The sequence below is a fragment of the Lasioglossum baleicum genome, chromosome 19, assembly GCF_051020765.1.
Source record: "Lasioglossum baleicum chromosome 19, iyLasBale1, whole genome shotgun sequence".
In the NCBI taxonomy this organism is placed as follows: domain Eukaryota; kingdom Metazoa; phylum Arthropoda; class Insecta; order Hymenoptera; family Halictidae; genus Lasioglossum; species Lasioglossum baleicum.
In genome coordinates this window covers 2,610,957-2,628,732 of record NC_134947.1, presented here as the reverse complement: position 1 = coordinate 2,628,732, position 17,776 = coordinate 2,610,957, and the positions used below count along the sequence as shown (strand labels likewise).

General features: G+C 53.1%; 1 protein-coding gene across 4 annotated transcripts in view; it reads right to left on the bottom strand.

Moving 5' to 3' along the window:
• LOC143218528 (uncharacterized) overlaps window positions 1–17,776 on the bottom strand; it is a 121,906-nt gene that overhangs the window by 44,642 nt on the left and 59,488 nt on the right. The gene's annotated exons all lie outside the window — the stretch shown is intronic.

Below are 17,776 nucleotides of genomic sequence, written 5' to 3'. Positions count from 1 at the left end.
GTCGTCCCTGCGCCCAGAAACAACGTGATTGGCCCGAGCGTCGCCGAAGACGAGAGTGGGGGGAAAACTCGCTTCCGCGTTCCGAGCCATCTCGAACTGGGCCACTGGGTCGAAAGACTACTAATGGTAAACACGTGCGAACCTTAGACCGCGATCCTAAACAAAGTATTTTGCGACAGCCGCCATCCCAGCGATATTGGTAAGTGCCAGTCAGGCTTTATTTCGATATATTTTGTGACCAGTTCGTGTTGGTTCGGGGACGTTATTTGAGTTCGCGAAAGTTCGTACCGCGGTGTACCGCGTGTTTCCCCGCGTTTACCGTTGACCAGGAGTCGCTCTCCTGAGAGGCTCGCGAGGCCGCGGATCGTGTGTCGCCGAATCCTCGTGCACGAGCCATTCGGGACCCACGATATTCGCCCGGTAATTCTTCGGGTTACCCTCGGATTGTTCCTCGGGAGGATAATGCGCCGTATTCGTTTCGTGTCGTTCACCGTTCGCACGTTTCGCCCAGTCTCGAATTAGGAACGCGTACGTCACCGGAGCTCGGTCGAATTCGTGCCCTCGTGGCTTGTAAATTCACGCGAAGTCCTGTGACGACCGAGCTCGACGCGATAGAAGTTATTCCGCGCGATCGGCCGAACAGCCGCCGTTACTTTCGTGTTCGCGCCGGCAAAGGTATTGACTACCGCCGGCCACGGCCGGCGGATTGTATGACCATCTCGTTTTAATAAACGACTATATTTTGCCCGAGATCTACCGAGTAGCTTCATTTACCGTGAGAAACGTTCTCGTCGCGGGGAATGCCCCGTTCCTTTCCTCACGTGGTTCCCTGGACCTGTTCGCGGCCGTCACCGGCCTAAACGATGTTCGCAGATTCGACGTCGCTTTGAGAACCGAACGAATAATTCGAGAGTTTCGCGTGGTACGGTATAGTACCTGGCGCCCGTTCACTTCGTGTCCAAATTTGTCGTTCCGTTCGAATCTGCGAAGATCTTTTGTCTCGAGAGGACCACGTGTCGCGCGACCGAGCGTGGCCCGGTCGCAAGGCCATAATTTCTCGAAGGCGGTTATCTCTCGGTCCGCCGGGAAATAAACGCCGTGACAAATTGGCGCCCGAACATTGCGGAAATCTCGCCGTAAAAAGCGATTTGATATAGGCTTTTTAAAAAAGAGACGCGTGAGGAAGCTCGAGGCTCTCACGGGAAAATTCTAATTTCGAAAGCGAAACGTGTGAATTTGAATCGGGCGAGCGAAACGGTCGCATGGTAGAGAAGCACGACCCGTCCTTGAGCGGTACTTTCTTTGTCTCGCTCGAACCAACGAACCAGCACCTCGTAAACACAGCAACAGGCTGTTGAAAAGATATTACGGTGTCACGTCGTATTTACAACAGCCTGTTCTCTGTTCAAGGTCTTCTACGAGGGTCTTTGTTCATTATATTTTCGAATTTCGTGTGCCATTCCGCCGTTACAATATACCGGGTGTACATAAAATTTATTTTCAGGATTCATGATCAGAAAAGGAAACGTGATCGCGCGTATTCTCGGCGCAATAGCACACAGCGTGCTAATAATAATAGTAATAATTTCGGTAATTCTATTTGGCTTCATCTGGATAACATTGTTTATTTCATCATTAATTCATTATTTAATAAACATTAACGGACCTTCGGATAATCTGGTACTAGTATTAATAGTGTAACTTGACGTTGATAAATTAACTAGATTACAGATAAAATAATTAAAATTCAAATAAGATTAAACAAAGTTAAAAACGAATATAAAATTCAACCTAATCAAGTAATATCGATCACGCTTCCTTCGCAGTCTGATTATTTTTTTTTTTTGTTACATTGCAATATTTTCTGATTATACGCTGCATATTTATTGTGTTTATATAATTGTGTTTGGACCTCGTTATTGGCGGAGGGGTAACGCTTGACTTCGAGGGAGAGGGACACACCACCGAGTGTGACCCGCCCGAGAATCGAGAGTTTCGCCCCGTAATCCCCAATACGAGGGACAATTTATAAATTGTTTATTGTGGGTAATACCGCTACGGGATTAGGATTGCCCCTAGAGGTGGTCCACCCGTAGAGGGCCACAATACCATAATACATTTTTTTTTATATATTGTTCCCCTATTGTATACCATTCCGCCTTCCTCAATATTCACCCACTTCTGATATTTATATATTGAATTTACTGTCATAATTTGTGCAAACTTGTTTTTCGGAATGGCACACGTTTGTTTAATTACAAATATTTGAAATTTACAATAGTGAGAAGTTCTCGGTCGCGGGGAAGGTATCGCATACAGCGTAATCCACCCGCGGCTGCGATATTCTCGGATAAAGTGGTTTCGTGATTATATTTTGATTGTGGTAATATTGACCCCCAAAGATTGAACCCACATGAAAACTGTTTTTTATATGAATTTTTTTTTTGTGTTATACATGTGGTGGAGGAAGTTGGTTTGTTGTCCGGTATTGTAACAGACCTGCACCGAGCAGGCCTGTCACCAACGGTTCTTTTCGAATACAGCCCCAAAACAAGGGCGGACGCGACCGAAACGTACCGAAAACAGTACGAACCCTCTACCGCACCACCAACCCTCACCACGATGTTAATAATATATAAGCCGCGACAAATAAGACAAATTACCGCATTCCGTCTAGAAGTATTCTAGACTCCACTCCTGTAGTCCTGCCTGAGACGAGCCGTCACAGCGATCACCAGGAAGCCGACACTTCTCCTGTCCAGGGTGAGTATCCTCACCAAAATCCATTTCGCCGAGCCGTCGAAATACCCTCACCGAAATCCGTTTCGCCGAGCCGTCGAAACATCCTCACCGAAATCCGTTTCGCCGAGCCGCCGAAACATCCTCACCGAAATCCGTTCCGCCGAGCCGTCGAGACTCCCACACCACAAAACCCGTTTCGCCGAGCCGTCGAAACCTCCACACCAAAGTCCGTCTCGCCGAGCCGCCGGGACTCCCGCACCAAAAAGCCTGTTTCGCCGAGCCGTCGAAACCTCCACACCAAAGTCCGTCCCGCCGAGCCGTCACCAAAAACCCGTTTCGCCGAGCCGTCGAAACCTCCGCACCAAAGTCCGTCCCGCCGAGCCACCGAGGCTCCCACACCGAAGTCCATTTCGCCGAGCCGCCGAGACTGTCCTTCCGACATCCGTTCGCCGAGCCGTCGAACTCCCCGCGCTGACCTTCACGCCGCCGAGCCGTCGAGAAATACACCGTCGCACCCTTCCGGTCCACCACTCCACTGAGTCATCCGCCGATTCCGCCGAGGCACCGAAATATCCGACAACCACCGCCGGTCCCGCCGAATCACCGAACGCCCCGCCGCTACCGCCGAAGCCACCGAGTTCCGATAAACCGTTCCGCTCCGCCGAACCACCGGAATTCGCGCCGCTAATGATCGTTCACCGCCCGAATTATTCTACCGCGATGCCCGTCGTGCACCGCCCCGATTCACGCAGGCACACTGCTACCATGCAACCCCGTCGCACCTAATTAGCAGCGTTGTTTATACGTGTACACTCGTTTACAGTCTTTAAATATAGTGCGTCATTTAACGTAACTGTTGTTTCCGAATTCTTTCCGAACCTTCGCACCTCGTCTTCCCGCACCGGCCGACTCCCCTCGTCAGCTAACGAACCTTGGTCCGACGAGCTGTCCACACTGAGGGGTCAGCACCGCGACGATTCCGATTACCGCAGGAATCGACAATCGTTACATGGCGCCCGAACAGGGACCTGGTGCGAAGAAACCGCGATAATAACAACAGTTACCCGGTCGACCGAGAATTAGAGACTGAACGGGCAAACACGTCGTCGCACGCAATCGACAATAGACTAGGCCGCCGCGTAGTAAATACATAACATCCCCGGACTACCGAAAGTACGAGCCCACGGCGAACCAATCACAACCAAGGCCGTTCACGTCATCTCGTGTATACACGGCGATACAAGCGCGGATTCAAATCTTATGGAATGCCGGCAAGAGACACCCTCCGACAGACAAGAGCACGATTAATCGCCGACCTACGCCTACGAAATTTACCCGTCACCGGGACGACACCAGAGTTACGACAGAGGTGGGAGGATTTTACGAACCAGCAACCCACTAATCCATCCGACATGGCCGAGCCGAAAACGCCGACACTCCAGAGCACCGCCGACATACGACTCGGCGCGTCCACCAGTCAAACCACCCTCTTACACGTCCCCAACGTCCCTATGCACGGGGATCCTTGCAAAAATTTGGACCGCATGAGGAAATGGGGATGCACTAGCGACGGAAAAGACCCATACGCGTTCATAGAACGAATCGCCGAGTTACAAGCCTCGTATCAATTTACCGATAACGAATTATTAAGGGGGTTACCCGAATTACTACGGGGGGACGCCCAGTTATGGTACCGAAACGCACGCCTACAGATTTCGCACTGGGCCGAGTTCGCCGACAAATTCCTCGCATTCTTTTCCCCAAACAGTACCCGGGTACAGCGAGAACGCGAAGCACGCGACCGTATGCAACGACCCGGGGAACCGTTCAACTCGTTTATGAACGCCCTAAATACACTGACCCGACGCGCAATGATTCCCCCCGAGGAAAGCCTCGAATTAATTTTCGAAAACATGCTACCGGAGTACGCGGCGATCATTAACCCGGACACCATCTCGAGTACCGACGACCTACTCAGACAGGTACAGCGTATCGAAAGAGCTAACGATAGGAAAAATCGCCTCAGCCGCACTTACGCGCGGACAGCAGCTGTCACAACCGATGGCCTCCGGAACCCCGACCTCCCGTATCGCACCGAATGGAACGAGGACAGGTCACCTCGAGCCGAAGTGAACTCAATCCCGACCAACGCATATCACGTGGACACCCACTGCTGGCGTTGTAAACAACGCGGACATCAGCGCTTCGAATGCCGAAACCAGTATAGAAAATTTTGCTCAAGATGTGGTAGAGATGGGGTACTGACCCGAGAGTGTCACCCACCGGGAAACGGACCGAGGGGCACGCCGCAGATGGGCAGCCGCCGGCCCCAATAATCACCTACACCCCACGCCCGTTCACACGCATCCAACTCCTGGGACGAGAAGTAGAGGCACTACTGGACACAGGCTCGCAATTGTCCTGCATCAACGAGGAAGTCCAGGAGTGGGCACACCAGCGAGGGTTCACGGAACTCACACCAGCCAGACGCATCGGATTAGCCGACGGTTCCGATATAGTACCGATCGGCAAGATCACATTACCGTTCAGTATAGGAGGGCAGACGCAGACACAAGAATTCACCATCCTGCCGAAGATGGGACCGCCGGTCTTGTTGGGGATCCGAGCAATCGCACGATTGCAGATCACCTTAACCCCACCACCTGACGTCGCTTCCTGGCCCGCCGACTACTTAGCCGAACCGTGCCTACAGAACAGGAGATGAAACTATTCGAGACCGTTCCAGGGCGCACCACGCTCACGCAACACCGCATCAAACTGACCGACGGCACGCCTATCAAACAACGGTACCGCCCGAGAAACCCAGCGATGCAGGCAGTAATCAACGACGAAGTGGAAAAGATGCTACAGGAGGGGATTATTGAACCATCGGACAGCCCGTGGAGTTCACCAGTCGTCGTAGTCAGAAAGAAAGACGGCAAGCCACGCTTCTGCGTCGACTTCCGCAGACTGAACGATCGATCCGAGAAAGACGCCTATCCATTACCTCAAATACAGGCTACCCTCGACAAGTTGCGAGGCGCAAAGTACTTGACCACCTTAGACCTCAAAAACGGATACTGGCAAATCCCTTTAGAGAACTCCAGCCGGCCGCTCACCGCCTTTACGGTACCCGGTAAGGGACTATTCCAATTTACGGTTATGCCATTTGGATTACATTCAGCGCCAGCCACTTTCCAGCGCCTACTCGACCAGATCATCGGGCCCGAACTCGAGCCGTTTGCATTTGCCTACCTCGATGATATTATCGTTGTAAGCAAAACGTTCGAGGAACACCAGAGGCATCTCCGAGAAGTTTTCCGCCGACTCCGCACCGCCGGGCTACGTCTCAACCCGGAAAAATGCCGATTCTGCGTAGATAGCCTCCGATATCTCGGCCACGTCGTAGACCAACAAGGTATTAGGACTGACCCCGAGAAGACCAGCGCAATCGCACGGCTCACGGCGCCAAAAACAATACGAGAAGTACGCCGATTCCACGGAATGGCATCCTGGTACCGGCGGTTCGTGCCGAACTTCGCCGAGATCGTGGAACCATTAACCCAACTTACCAGGAAGAACGCCAAGTGGAGATGGACCGAAGCCGAAGAGCACGCCTTCCAAACCATGAAGGACAAACTAATCACCGCCCCGATACTCGCCTGTCCGGACTTCAACGAGCCGTTCACGCTCCAGACAGACGCCAGCGACCACGGCCTTGGTGTCGTACTGACCCAGGGCCCCGAAGAACAGGAAAGGGTCATAGCCTACGCCAGCCACACGCTGAGCGCAACCGAGCGCAACTACAGCGCTACCGAAAAAGAATGCCTCGCCGTAATCTGGGGCATTCGAAAAATGAAGCCCTACCTGGAAGGCTATCGTTTTTCCGTCATCACCGACCATCAAGCACTGCGATGGCTCCGACAGATGGACAGCCCCACCGGCAGGCTCGCAAGATGGGCACTCGAGCTACAACAATACGATTTCGACATAAAATACCGACCGGGAAAGTTAAACCAGGTAGCAGACGCGCTGTCCAGAGTCGAAATCACTCCCGGCGTGAACGTGATCCATCCAAAACAACCAGCAGATTCATGGTACCAGAAGAAAGTCGATGCAGTCCAGACAAACCCCGCGTCCGTCCCGGAGTACCAAATACGCGAAGGGAAGCTATACCGCCATATATTGCACCAGCTAGATTACAACGAGCCCGAGCCGGGCGACGCCTGGAAAATCTGCGTGCCCAGCAACGAGCGAGAAGCGCTCCTCCGACAACATCATGACGACCCGACCGCCGGACACTTAGGAGTCGCCAAAACAATCATCCGACTCGCCCAGCGATTTTATTGGCCGGGAATGTTCCGCGAAACCGCCAGTTACGTTCGCAGCTGCGCCAGCTGCCAACGTTACAAGACACCACCGCAACTGCCACCAGGAAAACTCCACGCCAATCCAGGAACACAACCCTGGCACACCGTCTCCGTTGACCTAGTCGGACCACTACCACGGTCACGACGAGGTCATATCTGGCTACTCGTAGCACTAGACAAGTTCACCAAATGGGTCGAACTTACGCCCCTACGAAAGGCCACCAGCGCCGCCGTCGCCGCCGCCGTACAAAAGGAAATCATTCTACGTCACGGAGCACCGAACACCGTCATCTCCGACAACGGAAAACAATTCATCGGAGAACCATTTACCAGCCTACTCCGAGCAGCCGGTACCGAGCATCGACGGACGCCACCGTATTCGCCCCAATGCAATCCGGTCGAACGTGCAAACAAAGTGGTAAAAACCATGCTGGCCCAATACACCGGGGAGCACCACGACCGATGGGACGAGAAATTGGACGAGGTCCGATTCGCTATTAACACCGCATGGCACGAATCTACCGGCTACAGCCCGGCATACCTCAACCAGGGCCGGGAACTGCGAGCTCCGGGACAACCACCGACCGAGACCGGCCCCGACGTACCGCAACACCGATGGAAAAACCTCCGAGCAGCACAAGAACTGGCCAAGCTACATTTGGCCCAAGCATTCGGCCGACAGGCCAAATACTACAACCTGCGACACCGAGACTGGAGACCTGCAATCGGCGACCGAGTATGGAAAAGAGAGCACACGCTGTCCGATAAAGGGGCGGGCATTGCCGCGAAACTAGCGCCAAAATACAGCGGGCCTTACACGGTCGGCCGCATAATATCACCGGTCATCGTAGATCTCCACAGCGACAACGGGAAATGGGCGCGACACATTCACGTCCACGATCTAAAACCAGATCAAGGAACGGGCACGGAACCGAAAGAACCTGCGACCGAAATACGGAAACCAACCCTCCCGCCCGTCCCGTCCGATCAAAACACAACGGCATCCGCAAACCCCGAACCACGCCGCCGCGGGCGTCCTAGGAAAAATCCGAAACCGCTTATATGTTCACAGGTCAACATGGTAGATTTTTACGCCGGGCTAGAGGACCTCTTCGACGAGCCGTTGGAGAGGCCACCGACTCCAGCCACGCCGGAGCACCTGGCAACGACCACCACGGTCACCGAAGAGCAGCAAACACCGCCCCGGACAACACGGTATATGGCAACGGAGAAAGTCCCCGCAGAGACAACGCCAGCATCAACCGGGAAAAAGGCCAAGCCCACGATAAGGTCCGACAGAATGGTCGACCTGAATATGCAGATCACGACACGGAAGCCGACGAGACCACGGCCGGTCACAACCTCCCGCACCACAAGGGCACCGCAAGAGCCAAAGGACGAGGGAACCACGCGACGGATGGGCACCACGGCCACGACAATACGACCCGTCACGTGGTATAGACGAGACCCCCCCGACACAGAGGTGGAAATCATATGGCCGCCTCTAACTATAGAGCAGCACCGAGCCAAACTGGGGGCCGGGCCGTTCCCGGGGAGCGGACACCCACCGGCACCAGCCAAATGGTGGGTCCAGAATGTGATACCGCCAAACCGGAAAAGAGGGGCCACACGCCCAATAGAACCGACATCACCGCCGAAGAGAGGAAAGGGGGTCGTCGAGGTCATTACAATCGACGACCACCGGACCAACACTGTCACCAGGACCGACGCAAACGCAGCAGCAGGGAGCGAGAAACCCGGAAACAACGGGTTACCGGCAACCCCCGCACAGAGAGCCGCGGCACAGACGCTGCCACCGGTACCGTACGGCGGAGAAGACGCACCGTGCCCCACCGCCTGGTACATACTGCCGACCGGACGACTAGTCGAAGTGCCGTTGCGATACGTAACCTCGAAGGCGAGGGAGTTCCGGCCGTCCAGCGGGAAGGAGCGCTGGATTCTATTTTTTAATAAAGACCAGACCCTACGCCGATGTAAGCTAAGGAACGCTAACCCGCGCACGGAAGAGTAGGGGAACACAGATATAAATATATAGATAGAATTTTTTTTTCTTTTTTCTTTTTTTTTTTGCCTCCTCCTCTTCATTGCACATTTTTTTTCTCTGCTTTTTCTTTTCTCTTCTCCCGATCGATTACCAAGCGCCAAACCGCGAAAAGATGTACATAGTTAGATATAAGCCGTCTCATTCATTGCGCCCAGGAGCACGGGATAAAATTTTTTTGTAAACACAGGATATAATCTTTATTACGCTTTCTATTACCGACACCGAGCGCCGAGTCGCAGAAGGGTTCTTTTTGTTGTAATTTGTGGTTACCAAGCGAAATAAAGGCATTGTGGCCACGTATACTCGCCAGGACCGATATTTTTTCGCCAACCCGAAGAAAGAGGGGGATGTAACAGACCTGCACCGAGCAGGCCTGTCACCAACGGTTCTTTTCGAATACAGCCCCAAAACAAGGGCGGACGCGACCGAAACGTACCGAAAACAGTACGAACCCTCTACCGCACCACCAACCCTCACCACGATGTTAATAATATATAAGCCGCGACAAATAAGACAAATTACCGCATTCCGTCTAGAAGTATTCTAGACTCCACTCCTGTAGTCCTGCCTGAGACGAGCCGTCACAGCGATCACCAGGAAGCCGACACTTCTCCTGTCCAGGGTGAGTATCCTCACCAAAATCCATTTCGCCGAGCCGTCGAAATACCCTCACCGAAATCCGTTTCGCCGAGCCGTCGAAACATCCTCACCGAAATCCGTTTCGCCGAGCCGCCGAAACATCCTCACCGAAATCCGTTCCGCCGAGCCGTCGAGACTCCCACACCACAAAACCCGTTTCGCCGAGCCGTCGAAACCTCCACACCAAAGTCCGTCTCGCCGAGCCGCCGGGACTCCCGCACCAAAAAGCCTGTTTCGCCGAGCCGTCGAAACCTCCACACCAAAGTCCGTCCCGCCGAGCCGTCACCAAAAACCCGTTTCGCCGAGCCGTCGAAACCTCCGCACCAAAGTCCGTCCCGCCGAGCCACCGAGGCTCCCACACCGAAGTCCATTTCGCCGAGCCGCCGAGACTGTCCTTCCGACATCCGTTCGCCGAGCCGTCGAACTCCCCGCGCTGACCTTCACGCCGCCGAGCCGTCGAGAAATACACCGTCGCACCCTTCCGGTCCACCACTCCACTGAGTCATCCGCCGATTCCGCCGAGGCACCGAAATATCCGACAACCACCGCCGGTCCCGCCGAATCACCGAACGCCCCGCCGCTACCGCCGAAGCCACCGAGTTCCGATAAACCGTTCCGCTCCGCCGAACCACCGGAATTCGCGCCGCTAATGATCGTTCACCGCCCGAATTATTCTACCGCGATGCCCGTCGTGCACCGCCCCGATTCACGCAGGCACACTGCTACCATGCAACCCCGTCGCACCTAATTAGCAGCGTTGTTTATACGTGTACACTCGTTTACAGTCTTTAAATATAGTGCGTCATTTAACGTAACTGTTGTTTCCGAATTCTTTCCGAACCTTCGCACCTCGTCTTCCCGCACCGGCCGACTCCCCTCGTCAGCTAACGAACCTTGGTCCGACGAGCTGTCCACACTGAGGGGTCAGCACCGCGACGATTCCGATTACCGCAGGAATCGACAATCGTTACAGTATATCGTCCGTAGTCTAGACGAATATAATCCCCTTGGCGGTTGAACTCAAAGTAGTTCAACAAACCCCTTGGCGGTTGAATTATAAAAATTCAACAATTAAATTTGCGGGACCCTTTTATAAAATTTAGTGAACAATTTGCGAAAGCTACCGGTAGCGTCTTGGTGAGCACGCAGTAATACTGTCGACGGGCAGGTGCGTGTGAAATTGGTGAAAAGGGTCCACTTTAGGGTTTAGATTGGGTTGCTGTTTTCCCCTTTTGGCGCAAAATAAATCGAGAAAGAGCTGGGAAGAGGCAATAGGTAGAAGTAAATTCGGAATTCGCGACGGTAACGAAAAAGTCGAACGTAGTAAATAACGCGGGAAATTAGCGAAACGAAAACGAGTAAACGTCCTCTCTGCCTAAAGCGTGATATATCGAGAATATTTTGTTTCGGATTAAACGGCCGCGGGTACGGGAGCTCTGTTCCGAATTTGGTATCGAGATTCCCGAATCAAAATGAGAAGTATGTTGAATTTACCGAAACTGGAACACGGGAACGACGGCGGAGAATCGGACTACGGAGACGCGTTGGATCATATAGCGGCCCTGCGCATTAACCCGCAAGAGGAAAATGAAGGCGGCGGCAGATCACCGCCCCGCGAATTTAGTTTAAGGGTGCCGCAGGATCAAAGGTGGAGACCGTGGTCTCCCGAACGACACCGTAGTCCGGTATCAAATATGCCGAGAACGAATACCGAACTCCATAGCGACTCCAACGCGGAAGTGCCAAGCGGAGCAAGACCCCGAGAACTAAATTATAGAGGAACGCCCATCGCCGAAATAATTAGGCGATGGAGATTAAAGTTCTCCGGTATTCAGGGAGAGGACCCAGAAGAATTTCTGGAAGACCTCGAATATCACAAACAATATCATGGCATCGAAGATATGGAATTAATCGACTGCGTAGCAGTTTGTCTCGGGGACACAGCAAAGCGTTGGCACAAACGCAAGAGAAGTCGTTGCAGGAATTGGGGAGAGTTCGCGGCCGCGTTCCGAGAATTTTTCGGAGATCCCGAGTATCAATTTAACCTGGAGCGTAACATTAGAGAACGGTTCCAGGATGAAGCAGAGCCCGTCCGCGAATACATAATGGCCATGACAACAATGTTCGATAAATTACAGCCGCGGTGGTCAGAGGAGAGAATGGCAAGAATCTTGTATAAAGGCGCGAAATTATCATTACGACAAATGATACCAATAGGGTCCGTAATCACGGTCGATGACGCGTAGGATACGTTAGTGGAGGCGGACCGCATAGAAGAACGTAGGAAACGGGGGAATCCCAAACCATCGGAAATGGTACACCCCAGCTTGGCATTTGATCCTAGTAGATATTCACGCGTAAAGGCACCCGTAAGAGGTAGATCGGTCACTTTTGGGTACGCGAACGCGGTATCCTCCGCCAGCGGTGGAGAAAGTGACGAGTCGGCGATCGACTTCCCCGATCCTTCCGTAGGGAATCTCGATCCGGATTTCGGGACTTCGGATCGGCACTTCGCACACCTCGGGGGCCGGAGGCGGGTAAACAACCGTCGCCGACACCGGGGAGACGCGACAGAAACCGATCCGGGAACAGATCACGTAGTACATCCCGCGACCCCTCAAATCGTACAACAAAAGAGACTGCAGCCGTGGCAGTGCAACAATGGCCGCGACGCGATACACCGCGTGCTACCGAGAAGTACCAGCACCAATGTTGGAATTGTCGTAAGACTGGCCACCTGTCCCGAGACTGCCGAGAAGAACCGAGGTTGCACTGCTACAGGTGCGGAGGGGAGGGGGTTACACTAAATCGCTGCCGAAGGTGCAACAAACGGTCGGGAAACGAGGGGGGAAGTCGATCAAGGGGTCGGGAGAGACTTCACCCGAACTAATATCGGCCCGCGTAATGGTAAATGGGGATGTAAACCGACCGCCTCTACTGACCGTCGACGCGTACATCGGCAATTTCGCGACCCGCGCTTTAATAGACTCGGGCTCATCGCTGACCTTTGTGAGCCGAGAAACCCTCGAGAACGTCGAGGATAGAATCATCAAAATTAGAACGACAGATAAACCTTGCTATTTCCTCCTCGCCACGGGTGCAGTAGATCGAACAACCGAAGAGGCACGTTTTTCGTTAAGAATAGGCAGAGAGAAACGCGATATATTTGCGCGAGTCCTAGACAATCTGGTGACACCCCTGCTATTAGGAACCGATTCAATCGCGAAGTTCGGCATAGTAGCCGAATACCACAATTCAGTGTGGTATTTTGCGAAACGGCCAAATGAGAAATTCCCTTTCGAGAATACTAACCCCGACACCGTATGTTGTGGTCTGCAAACGATTGAGGAAGCCGAAAAACGGCAATTAAAAGAGTTTCTCGAAACCACGTTACCGGAATTTAACGATATGACCGGAATGACGAACTTGACTAGCCACAGAATCGATGTGGGCGACCATCCTCCGATTAAACAGCGATACTATGCCGTCTCCCCGAAAGTACAGGAGGCCATATATAAGGAAGTAGATAAGCTACTGGCCGACGGCATAATAGAGCCATCGCAAAGTGGTTGGTCAAGTCCGATCGTGATGGTTAAGAAACCCAACGGTAAATACCGTTTTTGTCTCGATTTCCGAAAAGTTAACGAGGTCTCGAAGAAGGATGCGTATCCGTTACCGCTCATGACGCAAATCCTAGACAAGTTACGGGCCGCGAAATATATCTCGACCATCGACCTCAGTCAAGCGTACTTCCAAATTCCGTTAGAGGAAGGAAGCCGCGAAATAACAGCTTTTACGGTACCGGGAAAAGGTCTTTTCCATTTCCGCCGCATGCCGTATGGGCTGACAGGAGCACCCGCAACCTTTCAGCGATTATTGGACCGGTTAATAGGCCCAGAAATGGAGCCTCACGCGTTTTCGTATTTGGACGATATAATTATCGTCACTAAAACATTCAAAGAACATCTCGAATGGCTCAAGCGCGTATTAGATAGGATCAAAGAAGCCGGTCTAATGATAAATCCTGATAAGTGCGAGTTCTGCTGTCAAGAAGTTCGGTATTTGGGTTTCGTGGTGAGCCGAGAGGGATTAAAGGTGGACGCGGAGAAAATCCAACCCGTTTTATCGTATCCTCCGCCGAAAACGGTGAAGCAGGTGCGGCGTTTTCTCGGGATGGCCTCCTGGTACAGAAGATTCATTCCGGGATTCGCCACACTTGCCGAACCACTGAACCGTCTATTACGTAAAGATCGCGAATGGGAGTGGAAGGACGCCCAACAAAGCGCCTTCGAATCCTTAAGGGACGCGATCGCTTCGGCACCTACCCTCTCGTGCCCAAATTTCGAAACCCCATTTACCCTGCAGACGGATGCGAGCACGGTAGGTTTAGGCGCGGTATTAACGCAAGAGGTCAATGAGGTCGAACGCGTAATAGCATTCGCGAGTAGATCGCTCACATTACCGGAGCGAAAATATTCCGCTACAGAGCTCGAATGTCTCGCGATTGTCTGGGCGGTACAAAAATTTCGACCATACTTAGAAGGGTACGCATTTACGGTAATTACGGACCACAACAGTTTACGGTGGCTTAGAACTTTGAAAAACCCCACGGGTCGGTTAGCGCGTTGGGCCCTGCAGCTGCAGGAATACGATTTCCAAGTAGTATATCGGCAGGGAGCCCTTAATAAAGTGCCAGATGCACTTTCGCGTATTTACGAGAGGGAGGGGGATACCGAAAGGGAAACTCATATCGTGGCCGCGGTTCGCCCAAAGTGGTACGAGGGAAAATTTGCGGAAGTCGAGAAAAATCCCGAGAAATTTCCGGACTGGGCAATTCGAGGCGGGGAGCTGTTTTGTCGAAGAACAGATCCGTTGATCGCGGAAACGCTGGGTTCCGACGGGAACGAGTGGAAACTCGTAATCCCAGAGGAACGGAGAACCGAGATCCTGCAGGAGGCGCACGACAACCCGCAGGCAGGGCATTTAGGGGTCGAAAAGACCTATCATCGTATCGCCACCCGCTACTACTGGCCAGGCATGTATAGAACGGCAGTAGAATACGTAAGACGCTGTAATACCTGTCAGCTCACGAAGGTGGAACAAACACTCCCACCGGGGTTGATGGGTCGGCGCAGGGTCGACATGCCCTGGACAGTAGTAGCTGCCGACATTATGGGCCCGTTCCCTCCGAGCAGGTCCGGCAATTCGTACCTTCTCGTTATACAGGATCTGTTCACAAAATGGATAGAGTGCACCCCGCTTCGACGTGCAACCGGTCCGAAAATAGCGGACGCCCTAGAAGGGTTAATTTTTTCGCGATGGGGGACCCCGGATGTCTTGTTGACGGACAACGGTACCGAGTTCGCGAACAAGACTCTGAGGGAACTTGCCGACGAATACGGCATTCGATTAAGTACCACCCCCCGTACCACCCGCAAGCGAACCCAGTAGAGCGAGTGAATCGGATCCTGAAGACGATGATCGTCGCTTATATAGAGAGGGACCACCGAGATTGGGACTTGAATTTACCACAGTTTCGTTTTGCGTATAATACCGCGCACCATTCCGTTCTACAAGCCTCCCCAGCGTTTCTCAATTTCGGGCGAGAGCCGCGACCGGCAAAATGTGCGAGGGCTAACGTCGAGCCTCCGATCGACCTCGAGGTGACATCCAATGACACCTGGAAGAAGCGGGTGTCGCAATTACCGACGCTGCGGCATTGGATGTTGGAAAACCTCGAGGACGCATATCGGAAACAATCGCACCATTACAATTTGCGTCGGAGAAACCGAGAATTTAACGTAGGGGACAGGGTTATGAAGCGACAGAGAGTGCTCTCGTCAGCCGCTAACCATTTCGCGGCGAAACTATCACCGAAATTTACTGGTCCGGTAACAATAACGAAAAAACTGTCACCGGGAGTATACAACTTGGCCAACGAGGAAGGAAAGAACCTCGGAAAAGCGCATATAGCGGACCTCAAACCATACTTCCCCACTCATACGCCGAACGATAAGAATTAACACCAAAGCCTCTCTTTACCAACAGATTACCGAAGAAAAACAATGGCCGCACGCCAGACTACGGTAGACTCGATCGTGGAGCGGTTAAAACTGCTCCATCCAATGCCGAAGGGAATCCGCGCGGCAACGGCGTCTATAACTTGCCGGCCGCACGGACCCATAGGAGAAGCCCAAAAAGAAATCGGGGAAGAACTCGACACGAGCCTACCCTGGGAGGACATATCAAAGGTGACAACCTCACCAACCACGTACGTGGCAACAGCCACGACCCAACTAGCACCCAAGAAGGAGGTGCCGGAACAACCGGAAGAACCAACGGTAGAGATACCACAAATGGAAGAGGAGGAGCGGAAGAAGGACGAATCTCAGCCGGAATTGGAACCAGAACCAGGGAGGATAGCAATTCCAACAAAACCGATGAGGCTAATGAAACACCTGCTGCTAGAACTGTTCCGCGAGGACAAGGGGGCCTGGAGCGGAATAGGACGGGGCAAATTGCCGTCGCAAAGGATGCAGGGGCCGACGGCGAGACCGAGCCCGAAGGCGGAACCAGGAGTAATACCGCCGGAGTTGTCGGACCCAGTCAGGGAGCCGACATCACAGAAAGAAAGGCTAATACAACCATCGCCCCACGAGACCGTAGAGAACAGAATGGAACAGATTCGGGCTGATCACCGCAAAACGGCGGAGACAGCGGAGAAGGGGATACGCAGAGCCCTCGCGTGTGATGTGACGAATCAGCCGGTACGCAGGGCCGGCACGAATATACAGGCCCAGAATATGAATGGCACCAGTATATCGATACATCACCAACAGTCAAGAGAATCGAACATGCCAACCCCGAATCGGCGGGAGGGGGCTACCGTAAGGCCACAACAAAGAGGTACAGCGAAGAGACGCGGGAAGGTGGGCCGACGAGGAGCGGAGGTCGAGGAAGGATGCTGGCGGTGCCGGGTGGTGGGCCACTGCCACTCGGAGTGCTTGGCACCCCAAAAGTGGCCCTACTGTTATCGGTGTGGTCGGCCCTTCTATACGGTCGAGACATGCCCCGAGTGCAGCGGCACTCGATACGGGCGGTACTAGGGGGCCGACCCACCACTCGTGTATCGGCCAGACACCGCCAGCAGCCGTAATGATAGCGGAAGCCGGTTGTTGGGGGCCCGGATTTAAGTTTTTGTATGTCCCGTTTTACAATCACAAGAGGTAAAAGACTGAAAAAAAAAAAAAGTATTATTTTGTTTACCGGTCCCTCCCCCCTTCGTTAGCAATATCGTTTATTTCGTTCTAAAAGACTTAATTTTCGGAGGGTGGGAGGGACACCAGCATTATGCGCAAGGGGGCGCGAATAAAGAGTTGTCGCCCCAACTGTAGTTTCATTATTTCACCCTGATCCCTACGTCCCTCAGGGTTCAGCGGAACCCAACTTCAGCGAATCCGGTTTCTCCCTTAGGTACCGGTCGTGTCATCAGGCTCCGCTCACATCAGGGAAAATAACAACGTAAAGAATATATTCGTCTGGATTGGTGATGGGAAGAATCGTGTATGTCTCTACTGTGTCCGTCCCTAGGTAATGGAGGATCCGAGGAAGAGCGTTCGTCCCCGAACTCGCGAACATGGAAGCCTGGCTGGTAACTGCCACCGGTGCCCCGGTCTCTTTCGGGGGGGGAGGAGTTGTGACGTGGCAGATTCAGCCTACGTCACTCCGAACCTTAGGCGAAAGACCGGGTCACCGAAAAAGCGGTATAATAACGAAACGGCTATAACGAGCGCTCTCCCTGGGACATCCGAACGCCCCAAGGAATAGAATTATCGCATTTGAATGTCGCGCCGCCGGGCGCGACAAGAGTTTTCAGAAACCACCGAAATCGGCGAGGAGCCCGATACCTGTCTCCGGCCGCCGATTGGCGGAAGGCCGCAAGCGGAGACGCTCGGAACAC